Here is a 4,889-nt window from a genome sequence, read left to right as displayed (position 1 = left end):
AATCGGATCTGTCGGTTGCTGTTAGCGGTCCATGGGCCTGCTCCAGCTGAGATTTTGGGCACAGCTCCGACGGTCGCTCCTTTCCCCCCCCACACCAATGGGTTTTGCCAGCTGAATTCCTCACGCGATTGTTTTCCCTCGCGTTATCGTCGCAATCTGCTTTGATTTCCTACACAGCCTTGCCCAGCCGCATCTCGCTCCCGTCTCCTTCCCACGCAGCCGCAGCCTCAGCTGGCTCCAAACAAACCCTGGCTTATGGTAAATAAACTTCTCTTCCCAGAAAAAAAAAATATATATATATAAAAAAATAATAAAAACACGGCACAAAAAAGCAAGGCTCACGATCTGCAGCCCAGCAGAGCTACCTAACCCCCCAGGGACAACCTCGTTTCTCGAGTGCCTGCTCAGCTTCTCCCCTGGGATTTTGTTTGTTCCTCGTCGCCCTCGGGCCACTTGGTTTGCTGCAGATCGTTCAGAAACCGAAGACAAACCTCTAAACAAAAGGCAAGGTCGGCTCCGGCTGCGCCACACCAAAATGTTGTGGGACAGAGGAGGAGGAGACGGCGCTGCCAACCCCTCCGTCTCGCTGCATTTACCCACAGAGTTTCTCCCCATCCCCTCGTGCTCGTTGCTTGACGTAGCATTGGGCATCCAAAAGAGAAATTAGTCCACAAAGAGAAGTTTTTGCCAGCCAGCATGGGCCTGAGCAATGCAAGAGGCAGCACCTTTTCCGGGCAGCGTTGTGCAAAGCCACCGGCATTGGCGTGAGCTTACTGCTCCCAGACGTTCCTCTGATTTCAGCTTCTCTCCCCAGCTCACCCTCTATGCACGTGTCCGAGCTCAAAGGACGCCTTTCCTCGCCTTTATGGACTTGGGCAACCCCCAGGCAGCGAGGGGCTGCCACTGCCTGCGGACACGGTGGGGACACGGGGCAGGGGCGATGGAGGAGCTGAAGGCAGCCCTGGCCACGATGCTTTTGTGATGTTTCCAAGCCCAGAAGTGGAGCCACAGGACCACAAGCCCTGCCCGTGTCCCACCAAGAGAGCCCCAGGCCCCCAGCAGCATTAATGGTCCCACGTCACACAAGGGGAGGTTTGGATTTGGAAGAATTTCTTTATGGAGAGGGTGGAAGCATCTGAAGGGGCTGCCCAGGAGAGTCCCCATCCCTGATTTCTTTTTTTAAGGGACACGGCTTAGTGATGGGGCTCGGTAGCTCAGGCTGAGGGCTGGAGCTGATTTTGAAGACCTTTTCCAACCTAGCTGAATCTATGACTCTATGATCCGCGTCCCAAAATCATCCCAAATCATCTGAGGACAGCCACGGGCTGCTCGGTACCCAGACATGGAGGGGACGGGTGGGCAGAGGAGGGGACGTGCTGCTGCTGCCCAGGGATGGGGAACCCAGCACAGGTCCCACAGCCCTGGTCCTGGGAGGGCTCCGTCCCAGCGCCGCTTTCCAGGAACCCTCCCTGGCTCCTCGGCCACGGTGCTGAGCTGTGCCAAGCTGCTCCCGCAGCTGCTGCGGCCGTTCAGCAGCTGTTAAGCCTATAATTGCTCATTGAGCCATAAATATACGTATATTTTTTGGTGAGAGCAGCACTGTCAGGGAATTAAAATCTTTGCAAAAGCCCATAAAAATTTCATAAATGTTTCAAATCCAGATCAATGAATCTTCCCAGCCTGGAGAAAGGGGAGGCAATAGGGAGACGAGTCAGGAAGACGATCTTCTCTAGCCAGAACTGGTTAAAGACAACTTTGCTGGGCTGCAGGGTGTCTGTCAAAGCTCCCGTGGTGTCCCCAGGGTGGCCCGTGCTGGGTGCCATCGTGGTGGGGACACAGGTAGGAGGACAGGGGCTGCTCCACCACCGCTTGGAAATGCCATGAGCCCGTAAGACGGAGGGAGTGCACCTGTGCCAGCAGCACCTCGGCTCTCCTGCCAGCGCTGTGCCCTTTAGCCCAATTAGCAAATTACCTGGCTCTTGATAGAGGCAGAGATTGGACTGGAAATCAGCCTGGAAAAGGGGGCCCTGCCCTTCTCCTGCCCTTCCCTTCCCACATCCCCTCCGCGGGAGAGCACTGGCCCCCAGGCACACACCTGCCTTTGGGTTTGGGGGAAACCCGCGCAGTCCTCAGGAGCCAAGGCTTTAATTCTCTACAAGTTGCTGTAATAATAATAATAATAATAAAGGTTAAGCTTTTCCATTTGCAGGCCCTTGTACATGAGCAATTATCTCGTTATCCGAATCTCAGCGCTCCGTGGTGAGGTGCTGCCGTCAGCACAGCAGCGAGCACCCTGGGGTGCGTGGGTTGGAGATCACCAAGGGCTGCACCAGCACCTTCCTGCTGCGTTTAGGGACAGGGTGAGAGGGCTGGGACATCCCCGTCTGTGTCCTGAGCCCCGCCACCACCTTCCCTCTACAGCAACCATCTCCCTCCTGCCACCGAACCTGGCACAGGGGCTGGCAGAGCAGCCCAGAGGCTGCCCCACAGCGGGGATGCTCCAAGCCCCACGGCGGGGACAGGAGCCAGCAGCCAGGCAGGGGGTCCAGCACGCGCCCTCCTCTCCTCCAGCAGCAGCTGGAAGGAGCAGGGGGCATCAAATGGCTTCAAAAACCAGCACCGGGGCCAAGCGAGATGCTCTCGTGTTTACAGGGTTGCCCAGGCACTGCTCGCTCCCGCAGCCGCCTCCGCTCCGTCCCGTGCGCCGGCTATTTTTGGTGCTGAGCCTTCTCTGCTGATGGTTTTATTAGCTTGCTGAAATATCCAGGCGGGAGGAGAGCTGCTCCAAGCCTCTGCTTCACAGCTACACGGTAACCGGCTTTGCGAGGAAAGGCTCAAGGACCTCCGAGCGCAGCAGCCAGTGCCTGGCTTCTGGTGGAGCGATGGGCTGGCTGATTTCTAGAAATTAAGAATATTTGGGGCAATAGGGCCCCACCGGCCCCTACCCAGGCACCCAGAGCCACGGTGTGGCTGGCAGCGTTTGCACCCCAGGACCCCACATCCATTTCTCATCCCCAGCTGCTCACCCAAGCATCCTGGTGCAAATGCCACGTCCTGACATCCTCGCCCAGCCGCGGAGCTGCCCCCGATCCAGTGCCTGGCCAGGAAAGGCTCCGGTAGCTCAGCCCTGGCACAGGCTCCTGTTAGCGCATGGCAGTTGTTCTTCCCTTCCCGCTGTAACTTTTAATTAAAACCTACAAAAGGCGAGATAACTAGTCCCTCTGCATAATTGCAGGGAGTAAGTTTTATTGTATAGAGAAGCGGTTTTAAATTTTTAATAGACTTATTTTTAAGTTGGAGCAACACTTTGAAGGGAGCTGTGAGCCCTGGTAACATTATCAAAGGCGAGGAGAGGAACAGAGATGGGTTTATTACATGCTTCCAATAAAACTGTTATTTTAGGGGAGTTTTGTGCTTCCTCCTAATGAGAGATGAATTGCAGCAGCTTCATTTGCTGTAGGAGGAAAATTAAACCCAAACTGATAAGAGGCCCAGCCTCGAGCTTCTGACTTACCTCCCAATTATAAATGAAAGCTCACAGGCATTCCAGAGATGGGACTTGATGTCTACATTAATTATAAATAAATTATCTACACTTAATGTTTAAATGAAATTCCAGATAAAGCTTTATATTTAGAAGAGAGTCACCACATAAATATTTATGCCAGGACTCCGGGGCTGCTTGGGTGCGATGCGGGGAGCCCCGGCTGGGCAGAACTCAGCCCCACAGCCACAATTGGGTTCAAACCCCAAAAACTTCCAGGCTGGAGGGTCGGGACAGCGGGATGTGCATCAGAGCCGTGACATCCAGGTGCTGGCTGCGTGCTAGGAACACCCCCACGTATTCGGGGCTGAAGATGCCAGCAGATTTCCCCGGTTTTCCTTCAAACCCCGGCTGCATCTTGGCGCTTCCCAGAAGGGAGCACCGCGATGGAGCAGCACACGCTGGGGCACCAGGGGCAGGGAGAGCAAGGCTCACCCCCCAGAAAAGGTGCACAGGGCAGGAGGCAGCACCCGCACCATGGGGAGAACAGCACCAGACCCCCCAGAACCTGGGGTCACAGCGGCTGGGAGCCAGCACCACGACCCTGGTGGCCTCATCCTGGGCAGGGGCTCAGTGCTGGCAGCATCAGTGGCCCCACACAGGTCCCTAGCTGATGGGTCATCGCAGATCTCACAGGGGACAGCCAGATGAACAAGGCAGGGGGGAAAATAACCTGGTTCCGATGCTGGGGGGCACAGCTGTCCCACCCCCAGTCCCTCGGTGCCACCGGAGCAGCGCACGCCTGCCCCCTCCTGAAGGTTACTCCTGCCTCCAGGGCTCAGAAAATGTCACCAAGGCCAGCTCTGCTCCAGCAATAGCAACAGCCACCTCCCTACAGAACAAGCCTAGTTCTCATTTTCCCTCTCAGCAGCCCCCAGGGGAGAGCAGCCTTTAAAGCAGCACCCCCCCCCCCCCCCCCCCCCCACCCACGCGGGGTGGGGAGCCTCCAAACGGCCTCACCTGGCTGTGGGGGCTCAGCTGCGCCCGGCTCTGCTGCCAGGGAGGTGCCGGGAGCCACAGCCGGGTCTCGGCGCTGCTGGTTTGTGCTGGGGGAAACTGAGGCAGGGAACTGCCCACGGACAGCGGCAGAGCAGAGGCCGCTGCCCAGGTGTGTTTGTGCCCCCCCCCCCCCGGGTCCCCGGGGGGAAGGGGGGGGGGGGGCGGGGGGGGAAATGTGGGTTTTTTTCCCCCCCCCCCCCCCAGCTGTGAGGACAGGGCCCGTGGTGCAGAGAAACGGTCAAAAAGAAGTAAATAAAAGATGACTGAAATCGCCCAGCCCTCATTGCAGAAGGGAGGGAAGGATGGCAGGAGAGCTCTGTCCCCTCCTGTGCTTTGCAGGCTCCTG

The 4,889-nt window shown here is 57.1% G+C and overlaps 1 long non-coding RNA gene across 1 annotated transcript; it reads right to left on the bottom strand.

Annotated features, from left to right (window-relative positions):
• Positions 1-3,222: 3,222 nt before the first annotated feature.
• Positions 3,223-4,400, bottom strand: LOC118178987. The gene is made up of 3 exons (XR_004756345.1): positions 4,218-4,400; positions 3,515-3,566; positions 3,223-3,421 (listed from the first exon to the last, which is right to left on the bottom strand). It is a non-coding gene; the product is annotated as an uncharacterized LOC118178987 (long non-coding RNA).
• Between the last annotated feature and the right edge of the window lie 489 nt (positions 4,401-4,889).

The sequence above is a fragment of the Oxyura jamaicensis genome, chromosome 27 (assembly GCF_011077185.1).
Source record: "Oxyura jamaicensis isolate SHBP4307 breed ruddy duck chromosome 27, BPBGC_Ojam_1.0, whole genome shotgun sequence".
NCBI classification, from domain to species: Eukaryota; Metazoa; Chordata; class Aves; order Anseriformes; family Anatidae; genus Oxyura; species Oxyura jamaicensis.
Note: the sequence above shows the minus strand (reverse complement) of the source record. Positions and strands in the feature narration are given on the sequence as shown.